Source organism: Paramisgurnus dabryanus, chromosome 19, assembly GCF_030506205.2.
Source record: "Paramisgurnus dabryanus chromosome 19, PD_genome_1.1, whole genome shotgun sequence".
NCBI classification, from domain to species: Eukaryota; Metazoa; Chordata; class Actinopteri; order Cypriniformes; family Cobitidae; genus Paramisgurnus; species Paramisgurnus dabryanus.
In genome coordinates, this window is record NC_133355.1 from 28,527,252 (window position 1) to 28,540,031 (window position 12,780).

The 12,780-nt window shown below is 39.8% G+C and overlaps 1 long non-coding RNA gene across 1 annotated transcript; it reads left to right on the forward strand.

The window, feature by feature from the left end:
- The first annotated feature begins 7,706 nt into the window (after nucleotides 1-7,706).
- LOC135780096 (uncharacterized) lies at nucleotides 7,707-9,106 on the forward strand. Its single transcript, XR_010544972.2, has 3 exons — nucleotides 7,707-7,746; nucleotides 7,826-7,964; nucleotides 8,630-9,106. It is a non-coding gene; the product is annotated as an uncharacterized lncRNA (long non-coding RNA).
- The last annotated feature ends 3,674 nt before the right edge of the window (nucleotides 9,107-12,780 follow it).

The window sequence follows — 12,780 nt, forward strand, 5'->3', positions numbered from 1 at the left end:
CCCTGTCTGAAGACATGTCTCATTAACAACAACAATGTCAGAGCTAGCGTCTAATCTGGTCACACTTCAAATATGACAAGACGACAGCCTGTAAAAATGACTCATCCAGAAATACATGCAAAGGTAAACATGCACGCTAAGGTTATTTTATAAGATAAACCACAGTGTTTTCGCTAATCTTGGAATAACATAGAAACAAATGGAATACACATCTGAACTGTATTGATTGTATTGGATTGTCTGAATTAATAGTGAGTATAAATATTCAGTGTCCTCAAATTGAATGAAATGTGTAACGTTACTATTATAGTATATGTTGTGGTTTTACATGACTGGACAAAGTGCGTGTGTAAGTGCGTGTGTGTGTGTCTCTGTCTGTGTGTCTGCGCGCGTGTGTATCTGTGTGTGCATGTCATTTAGGGAGAATGCATATCTTTTTCAGGGACCATGTATATTTTTTAGGTAGAGCGGGCCTTATGCTTATTTTATGTGATATTATCTTTTGTGAAAAAGCCACGGTCAGTTTTTTTGACATTAAGAATAAAATAACATACGTGTTTTCTTTAACAACCATTAAATCTGTCTCTGTATTGCATATTCAAACCTTAATACCATTCCATAACAGACTAAAAAACTTAAGACTAGACTAAAACTAAAACTCTTATGATATTTCGTCGACTAAAACTAGACTAAGACTAAAATATTTCAGATGACTAAAATAAGACTAAAACTAAATGGTGTGTTATTCAAAAGACTAAGACTAAGACTACATCAGAATTTGCTGCCAAAATTAACACTGGTGCGTAGGTCCTACGGCGTAGCAGCGACGGCGTAGGTTCCGCGTCGGTTTTCATTTATACTTGTGCGTCGCCGTCCGTGTCGACGTGCAAACACACGCGAAACCGCTGGTTGGCAGTAATCACGCGTGTAACCACAGTAGCAGCAGAAGTCATCACAGAAGAAGAAGCTAAGCAAGTTAAACCACAAACGAAGAAGAAATAGCAACTTGTTGTGTATAATTTGAGAAGACCAGCAATAATGGAAGTAAATAAACAGTGACTTATGTTGCAGTTTGAGTTCAATCACTCCTCAACTTGGCTCATCTTTGTTTTCACCGTCACAAACGGAAATACCTATGACGCAGTTTTTTTACCTGACGGGAGGGGTTCTGGTGGACCAATCACAGCGCTTAGAGCCGACGCGCTGTTAGAATTTTTGTGAGGTGCGCGTCAGGCTACGCAGAGCTACGCACAGGCTACGGATAGCCTACGCCGTACCTACGGCGTAGGACCCACGCATGACTATAAATCGCCCTTTACTCTATTCAGAAGGAAGCAGACTCCCAGGAGGCCCTTCTCCCTCATTTCCCACAAACACTGGTAGCTGGGGCAAGGTCTTCAGAAGCAGAAAAGTGTCATCCAAAAATGCAATGGCCAGCATGCGATCCTCTGGGATGGCAGACAATGGAAATGGTAAGGAGCTTTAAGGTGTGGTTTGTCTCTCAGCCTTGTCCTGTGCCTGCTTGTCATATTTGGACAAGATGCCCTACCAACTCCCAATAGGGAAGATGAACCGATTCCCCCGCTAAAACAAAAAAGCACATGGCCTGATAAACAAAGCCACGTGCCCTCACACAAAACATGGGACTGCCAGAACCCTGTCACAAGGAGCTAGAAACTATGACAAGACAGGATCCTGACACATATGACTATAAATAAGTACCAAACAGCACAAATCTACTTAACAAAGATGAGCAGGTTTTAATTTGTGTATTTGTCTGCTTCGTAACTTTTAAAAATTCCACCCTTAAAACAAAAAGAAATGAAACGCCTATAGTGGACAATCCATTGAAAATGCAGCTAGGGGCACAACCTAACGCTTTTTGGTTTTGGCTTCATCATTCAAAGAATATTTAAGTTAGAATCTGTAATCTTTTTTTACACAATCAACACACCTATCTCTGCTACAAATGAACACTTAAAGTTTGTTTGTGGGACATACTGTTATCATACAATTACACCAAAATTGACAGGAGTGCTAACGTTACAACTTAACCCATAGGTGGGGTTCATTGTAACAGAGGGTTTGTTGTAACACCTGCTAGAAAATTTTAAGAGAAAAAGACCAAAAGCACAGATTGCTCAGCCCTGTAGAAATATGTAAAGTAGCCGTGTTGCAATTAACCCTTCGTTAGTTTGTTAGTAGTATAGTAGCTCACCCATGTACCTGCAGCGACATATTTTACGTTATGCAAAAATGTAGGTAGGGGTAAGTATGCCACATGAGCCTGGGTTGATAAATTTATACAAATTAGCCACCTTAAAATATTTGTGTTGGGCTCCTGTGCTTTACCAAAATATCAATGTTTATCTGAGCATTCGCCCAGACAGCATTGGCTTAACAAGTAGCATGAGTTTAGGGTGGGACTGTGTGATTGCAATGGAAGGGTTCAGGAAAAACGTTTAAGAAACAGATTTGCAGAAATGCATGCATAAAAGCATAAAATACACATAATAATTACAAACATTAAACACGTGATAAACCTTCAGGACCCAAAAATTACAAGAAGCAGATAAACCTTTTCTGTCTTTAGACTTTAAACTGTGTGGTCCATTTTATTGGAAGTATTTCACTAGAGCTGGGAAAGAGCCAGGCAACAAAATTAAAGATGAGCTAAATGATGGAGCATCATTCATGTAAGATGGCCGTATAGAGCAGCGCAGGGTGGAGGGGACAGAACGGGGCTGATGTATTCATCTGAAGATTAATGAGCTGCTGATTTGGAGCGGGCATGGAAGAGGAACTTAGTGCAGACCCACCATTAATAGCCAGTAGATGAAAGCTTTCTTTTTTATATGGGATATTTATGGAATAGCCGGTAAGCATCTATTTCTGGTTTACTATATACTGTTTCTGTCCTTATATGTGTGCATGAGATGGTCTATTAGAGGAGTGCAATTGAAGCCACACAGATGAGCATAAAATACTGTTTATAAACAGACAGTATGCCAGAAAGTAAAACACAAATTACATTGTGTACAACAAAAGAAATAAAATGAAATTTAAATCAAAAGTGTCATCAAATTAATGTTACAATGTTAAGAAATACAAATGGGTATATTAGGTTTTACTGCATTCGTTTTGTTTTTAAACAATGTTCTTCACTTTTCTTGCAAATTAAAACGGTTGCAACATAACAGAATCGTGAAGCATGTAAGACCGCGTGCCCTGTACCTCTTTAAATGAAGATTAATCCATGTGGATGACAGATTTGTGGTGCAGGTCTCAAAAAAACTCTTTTAATAAGATGCAGCTGATATCTCTGAATGGGATCTGTTGGGAGCGTTTGTGGAAATTGAGCCGTCGATCTAAATGAAGACATTTAGCATTTGTGTTCGTGGTATTATATCATTGCTTTCACTTTCAAAAAACACATGAGAAATGTAGAAAACCCACAGAAATGCTTATTTTAAGACTAAAAACTCCATTGCTATAGTAAAAAAAACTCAATTTGAATTCTCACTACAAATGTATAGATTTTAAAAAGCATAGGGGATAATGTCGATCCAGATGGTTGTTTTTACAAATAAAAAGTGGTTTATTTATTTTTATTCCCACTTTACACAGCTATTTGGCACAAGTAATATAATTGGACATATTTTAGTCTAGTTTAAAGTGGAGCCCTGGACAGTAGCCGGATGGCTGTTTAGGTGCTAGGTAGAAAAAGGTTCGACCTCCTTTGGTGGACTTTGCCATCCTAGAAACTACAAAAGTTCCAGTAAAACACCAGCAAAGCTTTAAAATTTGTGACATGCACGTGAAAAACATAATGCAGAACATTATATTGACACGTGGCAAAAGTCACATGGATGAAAATATCATAAACAGGATTTATTGTTATTGATATAACCAGAACATGTTCACTGCTTCAAAATACTTTTTTTCTTAAATCACACAATTTCATACAAACAAATTTGCTTTACCCTAAAAACAAGTTGCAATATTTGCTTTTAAACCCTTAAGGCTGTCTTTTATGTTTCCTTTGTAAATGGATTCAGGCTGAGAAACTTTCTGCCCCAGATGCTTTGAATAGAAAATAAGTTTGAATCCAGGGACATTCCTGTCTACTTGACTTTTGATAAACTCTTCATCCATATAAATATCATATTCAAAACGGATTCAACCCTCTAATTTAAATCTTACTCTAATCATTTAAACCCAATTGTGGGTGTTAGGGTTACATGTAAGGAATAATTGAAGACAAGTCAATAAATTATTCGAAAATGATCCACGCCCAAGATGGTAATGCAGCATGACGCAAAGTGGAGACATTTTGACAGGTCAGGTGCGCATTTATCAAAAAATAACGCATACTCAACCAATCAAAATAAAGCATTCAACAGCCCTGTGGTATAAGTTAAAGTAAGAGAGCAGAAGAGGGAGTCTTTTAAAGTGAATTTGTGCAATGGAAATAATGCAAAGCAGATATTTTTTGAGCATGAAGTTAATTAAAGACAAATTTTTTGTGAGGTGTGGCCGGCTGGAACAGATGTTGGCCAAAAACACATTGACTGTACATTGCAGATATAACCACATCTACACATCAAGACTCTTTACTGGGTCACATTTTAACCCCAGGCTTGGGAAAACATCAGCAAATATTTTATTTCACACTGTGTGTGTTCATGTGTTAGAGAGGCTGATGAACTTACTGACACTGTAAATTGAGTACACCAAACCATGCATACACACACAAACACACGAGTTGTGAAGTGTTTACATTTTAGTAATTTTACATTTGTGGCTGTCTTGATTAAGTATTTTCATTGTAATTATTTTAAATTTTTTGGAATTATTTACTTTGAAATTTAGTTCAACGTGCCAGATTCATGCAGAACTGTCCAAGAGCAAAGTCTCTCCTATAGGTCCACCTAAACCGTGTTCTCCTTAAGGCAGTAACCGATAATCTGTGCTCTGGAGCTGAGAAGCACATGTTTTTGGCATGCTGAGCCAAGGATGACTCTGGTAAGGCAAGATAGGAAATTAAATGGGAAAACTTCAACTTTAAAATCACAAGGTCATAGGAGGATTCACAAGGGAAATGGGTGGAGGTGTAAATTAGGGTGTTTCATCTAGAGCAGCTGTTTAGATTAATGGGACATTAAGCTACTGGTAACTATACAACTATAACGGTACTAAAAACACATGTGTGTGATCTACTGACTGGATTTAAAGAAACACATTGATGGTGTTTGTATGTAGGGCTCATGACATCATACAGGGAGGTTCATTGCTCTTGCTTAATGTTTAATTTATTCTTAAAAATCACTCTCAGCATAAACTTAACATCACATAACTCATGCTTCAGGTCTAAACACACATTATATGAACCTTATCTGATCCAGGCTGTCTGTCTCTCTCTTTCAAAAAACACTCCTTTGACACACTGCTTAGGTGCCACTTTCTATTGCCACTGGGAGACGTCTTGCTGTTCAGATTCAATAGACGTGATCTTATCACTATTGGGAGATGATGAGGGTGTGTCTACCTTTATTTACAGATTTATTAGCCTGTAAATCTAGTCGAAAAATCCTAGCCTTATCTGGTATAAAAACAGAAGTTGGGGTTTCACACTAGCTGATAACCATTTGATAATTGCTCGATCCCAGACAGATGAGTAAGATTAAGGGGCTCAGCCTAATTTTTTACTTGGACTTTTAAAAGCTCTTCTGATTTGGGCAAGTGGTTGATGTCCTCAGGGCAACATTATGTTGAGCCAGGGACAACATTTCAATAAACAGATTAAGGCCTCATACACACTGCAAACTTTCAGGAGTGACAATCGCATTTAAATGTTGGAGTGAATCTCCTAAATGAACAAGACTCATTCCCGAAAATGTGATGATTGACACAGAGATAACCATAGCAACGTTATGCCATCTCGCGTGCTTATCAATCACAGCAAAGACCAAAATTATTTAACAGCGTTATGTTTTGCAATAAACCTCCGTCTTGCCGTTGTGAATTGTACGCTTTTATGAGGCTGCTCCACAGAGCACGGTCTTGCAGTGTTGCCAGGTCCTCGTCTTTTTTGTACTTACATACCGTTTATGGCTTTCGGCTAATGAAGCGATCAAGTTTTTGGTGTTATTAAAGTGAAGGTGTCGGCCCCAATATTTTGATCTTTGAGGTAAATCATTTGGATTTCTTTCGGTTTATTATTGGATTTTTCTTGTTCGCTGTTTTTTTTGTGCAGGATCTGGCAACACTAGTCAGCAAACGCTCGTGCCTCTGTTATTTTCTGCACCACGCATACAGATGACTTTTTCCCTTTCTAGGCATTTCTTGGGTCAACATAAAATGTTCTCTCACTTGGCAAAATCAGGACGAGCGACTATTAAAACTTGGTTCAGTTTTTATATTCTGAATTGAGCAACTGATGTTAAAATCAAACGTACATTCACCTTTAACTTAAAAGGATAGTTCACCAAAAATGGACATTCATAATTTACTCTCGCTCAAGTTTTTCCAACCCTGTACACATTTCTTTGTTTTGCTGAACAAATAGAGAAATATTTTGTAGAATGTTTGTAACAAAGCAGATGTGGGGCACCATTTACTCCAATAGCAGGAAAAAATAATACTATGAAAGTGAATGTGTTCTGTTTGCTCACAAACATGTTTTGTTTGTGCTCGGCAAACGAAAGTAATGCATACAGGTTTGGTACAACTTAAGGATGAGTAAATGATGACAGAAATTTCATTTTTGGGTGAACTATCCCTTTAAGTTAGCCTCCTATGTGTTTCTGCTTAATTAATTTTAATTTCGCTTCAGTAAAACGTCTGGGAATATTACGTCCGTTGTGGCAACGCTGTCGAATATCCAAAATTTACAGCCGGAGCAAGAACGAGCTTTGCTAAGTTTTGTTGGTGGCCATGACCCTATGGCCCTCCTCCCCACGGGGTTCAGGAAAAGTTTGATTTTCCAGCTCGCTCTGTTAGTGGTGAAGGAGATGGCTAACGCTAGCGGTGCTAGTATGGTTAAACAACATAAGTAGGGCTGTTTTTGCATACTCGATAACTTAGGTAATGTTATAATTTGTCATTCGTACTGATGATATAACATTCATGAAGAATATAGTTTTAAACCTTAAAAAGAGGACCCTCCTTAACGGAAGTAACGCTTTGCAATGGAGCGTGGTTAGACTCTCTGTACAAATGAAATAAAGAAGAGTTTGGTTGGACCAGGCTAACTTTAAGTTGCTGTGTTTACAGATCAGGGTTGGCAGATCAATGTTTACACTCATCTATCCAACAGTCCAGCAGGTTCCAGGAACTGTCCAGATGGAGCATAACAATTACGTCACTTTAACACAACTGGAACAGTCATGCAATAATAAATGTACTATACAGTTGCTCTAACTTAAAGGTGCTGTTGAATGTAAAACTGTATTTACCTACGCCTAGATGAATAATATGACATATTGTGACCCTTAAACATGATTGTTTCCTCATTTTTGTGTAAACCTTGTGCATACAAAATTCCAGTGGAAACCAGGCAAATCTCAACATAAAACCATATGTGACGTTGCAGTCATGATGATTGTAGCAGGATTAGGTGAGCTGTGACTGACAGCTGGTACCGCCTATCAGAGAGTGGCAGTCTCCTTTTAAGCGGTGATTGGCTGCTGCTCTGGATGCGTCATGTCCGACTTTCCCCCTGGGGGTTTGCAACGTTAGCGGCTGGTGAGTTCTTGCTAACATGCTATGGTTAGCAGTTTTAATCTATGTTTGTCATTTAAAAGTAATGTTGTGTTGGTTTTAGTGTGTTGTCTGTCGTGCTGGTGCCCTTGTGCTGTGAGTGGTGTACGTGATGGTGTACCCTCAGTTGGCTATGGGTTTTCCTGCTGTTGGTTAACCTGTGCCATAAAACAGTAAATTGTCTGGGGTGATACCACTGTTCGGTAAGTGTCTAGCACAAAGTCAGTGTGTGTGTATGATGTAGCGATTAGTTTTAATATTATATTTGTTTGTTCTAGGTTTCTCCCTTTCGTTCTACGCTGTGTCTCCCGTTGCGCTGTCTTTTGATTCTCGCGCTGCAGTGTTGCACCGCTGTCACCGACGTCATTATCTGTGCCATTGCACACTGGACTGTGTACTGTCTGGTTCTGTTGTGAGCCTAGCGTTTACGCTCCACGTGAGACGTTAATATCTCAGAGCCGTGGTTCGCTCTCGGTGTGAGCGAAACGAGTCGCTTTCCATTGGCTCTGCTTTTAATGCATCAACTTACATCTTTTTGTTTGTTATCTTATTTTTGGAGATTATCAATTGTGTTTGTAAACATGTTTGTTTGGGTTATGTGCAATGCTGTCGACATTCGGTATTGCTCATTCTAGCTGGTTCTTGAGAACCTTGCTTGGTCCGTAGATGTGACTGATTCATTGTTAATTGTATCTTTTCTATTGTTTATTATTTCCTTTTGGTTTGGACTAGTATAATTCATTTCTTTAATTGTTATAACTTTATTTCTTTTATTGTTTGTGGTGGTTGTCAGCTTGGTGAAATAAGGCTGGTCGCCACCATTTTGTTTGTATGACCCAATTATTCATATTGTTTTGATTTGTTGCAGGAGCTGGGGTCCCACGGGTGGATGGATCTGTCCGGTGGTGGTACTTCCTCCTCAGTGGGTGCTGTGTAACACTTGAAGTGTGTGGTTGTGTAATCTGAGTGCACTGTGGTGTGTGTGTGTGCCTTTTTGTAAACACCAGTCGTGATTAAGTGATTCTTCTCGCTGGGAACCTCAGCCCTGCTGGTTATTATGTTTGTTTTGTTCTCATTCACCTTAATTTTGAGTGTGTGATTGTGATGCATTTCCAAGTGGAGTGACTGTATGTTTGGGAGTGCTCATTTTAAAGGGGTTATGTGTAAATAAAAGTCTATTTTTTTGTACTATACCCACGTCTCTTGCTCACTCTTCCTTTTAAGAGGAACGAACTTGTGTGCCTTACTGCCCTTTTTGGGTGTAATTAATATTTCCCTGGGTGTAAGTCCCAGGGTGGCGTAGTCGGAATTTTATGTAAGATCTTTGCTTCCGTCATGAAGCTAAACTCTCACCTCCTCGTCATGCCACATGTATGACCCAATGTTAAATGAAATTAGGTAAAATGTTGTTACAATGCTATAAACAAAGTTGTGGCTGCTGAGTTAGCGCTACATGCTACTTAATGCTATATGCTAACGTTTAGGCTGAAGTTCCACTATTGACATTACAGTTACGTTTTGCAGGTCCATACTGAAAAAAAAACACAAACTTACCACTCAGAAACGTCCATTAACAATCACCAAACAATTAGTTGTTCCTCAGAATATGTCTCTTCATCTGATACAGGCTCAAACATAAGGGGCCCTATTTTAACGATCTGAAACGCAAGCGCAAAGCGCAAGTGACTTTGTGGGGGCGGATCTTGGGCGCTGTTGCTATTTTCCCGGCGCGAGAAATAACTCTTGCGCCAGGCGCAAATCAATAAGGAGTTGGTCTGAAGTAGGTTCATTATTCATAGGTGTGGTTTGGGCGTAACATCAAATAAACCAATCAGAACGCTATCCAACATTCCCTTTAAACGCAGGGCCGCAAGTTCCATGTCGGGTTGCTATTAATATGACGGATTTACCAGGCGCACACCAGGAGCGGTTCACAGCCGAGGAGACCAACGTTCTTGTAGGAAGAGCAGTCAAAGACAGAGAAGTTGTTTTGTATGGGGATAGGAGAAATCTGCCCAAATCAGCGTCGGTTAAATAGGCGTGAGAGGAAATACCCACAATTGTCTCATCAGCTGGCATCCCCAGGACCTGACGCCAGCAGAGGACATCGCTGCGTCCACCCTTACCACTGAAAGCCAAGAAACTCAAGCAGTCCAACCCCAATGTACTCTTACAAATCAAGTTCACATACATAAAGGTTTCTTATGAAAACATTTTAATTATTATTTACATAAAATAAATGTAATACAGCCACATAACATTGAGGCAACTTATGAAAATATTTTAATCGTTTTTGCATGATAATTTTTTACTGCAGCCACACAAAATAAATAAAAACTATCACCACAATGCTCACCACAATGATTCCCCTTATCTCATGTGTTAATATTTTTTATTGTAACAATTTATGATTTGCAAAAATAACTGTTGCATCTGTGTAGATTAGATAAGCAAAGTGTGTGCGTGTTGTGCACGCTATACATTTTGGTCAAGCATGCGCACTTAAAATAGCATAATGAACAACGCGCCACTGACTTTAAACTTTTTTTTTCTGGTCAGTGGCGCAATTGTTTTTTGAAACTGCAAAATAGCATCAGGGATGGTTTGCGCCGGAACACGCCTCCTTTTTTGCGCTGAACCGCCCAGGGAACGCAAGTTCATTCCCTAGTTTGCCGACATGCGTTTGTGGAGGGAAAAACCCACTTTGCGCCAGTGCAAAATACGAATGATACATGCGTCACTGACAAAGTCAATTGCGCTGGGTGCAAGATAGGGCCCAAGGTCTGTTTACAAATGGCGCTTTTCCATTGCATAGTACCCCACGGTTTAGTTTAGTTTGGGTCGGGTCACCTTACTTTTGGGAGCTTTTCCATTGGGTGCAGTACGTAGTACCGGATACTTTTTTCGTACCACCTCGGTTGGGGTTCCAAGCGACCCGAGCTGATACCAAACGTGACGCGAAAACACTGTAGATCACTGATTGGTCTGAGAGAATCGTCACGTCATCGCTATAATGTAAATATTAGCTTTAGCTTACTGCTAGCTTGCGCTGTCTCAAGCAAACATGTTGTTATCTGTGTTCTGCTATAAGTTTCCAAACTCCCTTTTAGCGATGAAAAACATCCGCAGGTTGAGAATCCGGGACACCATAACAGATTTTTCCAGACTTGCAGTTTGTGGAGGCACATTCGCGACATGCACGTCCGCATTATATATTCTTAAATGCAACTTGAATGAGGCTCAGCGGAGCGCCGTCGACTGACGCCACGGGTCGGGTGTTTGAACAGAAACTGTCATGTGAGACAGAGGTAGTTATAAACGCGATGTGCAAACATCTATTTGTGGTGGCCAATTTTAATTTTGTGGCAGACTGAGAAATAAATAAATGAATGGGAATGTACAACAAAGCTCTCACGTGTATGATGTCACAGCAGTAGGCAGCGTAAATATAACGACACGCCTATAATCCCTCCCACTCCGAAGTGATACTAAACTCGATGGAAAAGCTAACCACTCCAAAGTGAGGTGAGCTGACCCGACCCAAACTAAACTAAACCGTGGGGTACTATGCAATGGAAAAGCGCCAAAACACACACACACACCGCTACTGAAATGAGCTGCTCTCAGAAACAGCCATTCGGAGCAGAGCATCAAAATTGTTATTCATGACCCTTTCAAATAAGGTATTAATAGACCATTTCATTTTTGCAAAGGCAAATCCTAGGGTTGTAAATGGACATTTTACAACGTTTCTGGGTATATTATTTCAATAATATGCTGCTCATGATACTGCTTTTCCACAGAGCACAGTGTTATAGTAAACTAAAGGGTAAACATTACTTCCAACATAACATAGCATGTACATTTGTAAAAGGATTTGTTGCATATGATGCCATGTTTGTTGTGTCTGTTCTGTACAGACTCAAGAAACAACAACTGATTCAGGTCATATTGTTGGTCACATGGGTTCATCTCTCGACCCTTTTATTGAAAACCCTTTCTGAGCTGAACACCTGCTCCGGCAGGCACTCTCTGGAAGCAATACTCAGTTATGAGCTCTTAGTTCTGTGGCCAGGCTCTTTGTTTTAGCCATGTGAGCATTTCCAGATAGCAAAATTGTTCTGTGACAGAAATTGTTGAGTTCAGGCTGTTCTTTTGGCCACCGCTTACGGTCCTAGATTGGCCATAAAGCTACTTGCCTAAAGAAATCCAGATTTTAGCCGAAAGCAGACCATAACTCAGCCGCAACCCTTTCAACCCTTAGCCAACATGATCTCACGGAAAGTCATGTTATAGTCACGAAAATTTGATTAATTTATTTGTGTCCATGGCACAAAATTAATTTTTTTCGTGCCTTGAGCACAAATGTCTTTTTCGTGTCATTTAATGTCGTTTTTTTTTCTAGTTTTTAAATCATTGTCGCTTGGGGTTGGGGTTAGATTTGGGGTTATGGCTACAGTAACACCCAGGTGACTATTTTCATAAACAGACATTTCAACCTTTCCGGTTTCAAAAATAATATCATGCACACCTGTCAGTTTTCAGAAAAGTGATCATTTTCACAAACCCGTGAATTTCTGCCATCAAGAGCCCACATAAGCCAATCACCGGTGACGCTGGTGGTGATGCGAACTGGTTCTTCGTGTTGGAGGGAGGAGTTGTTGCAGTAGATGTTCGATGACGTCAAAGAGAGCGATTCGAAATTAGACCTCTACGTGTGATTTCTCAACTCACTCTCGCGGTACGTTGACATCATCCGCCCGTTGGTTCTTGCAGCGCCGCATGAAGTCAAACAAGCGTAAAATTGCTAACCTCCAACCACTTTGGCCAGAGTTTTTAGAAAGAATCGGTTTCAGAGGCAAAATCTACGTTTACGTGTAAACGAAGGGCGCAAACGAAAGGTAAATGTCTCCGTTTTTCAAAATAACAATGTACGTGTAAACTTAGCCTTGGTTTCTACATGTTTTTCTTCCACTTTAAAACTATTCTCGCCTAGGGTTGGGGTTAGAGTTGGGGTTT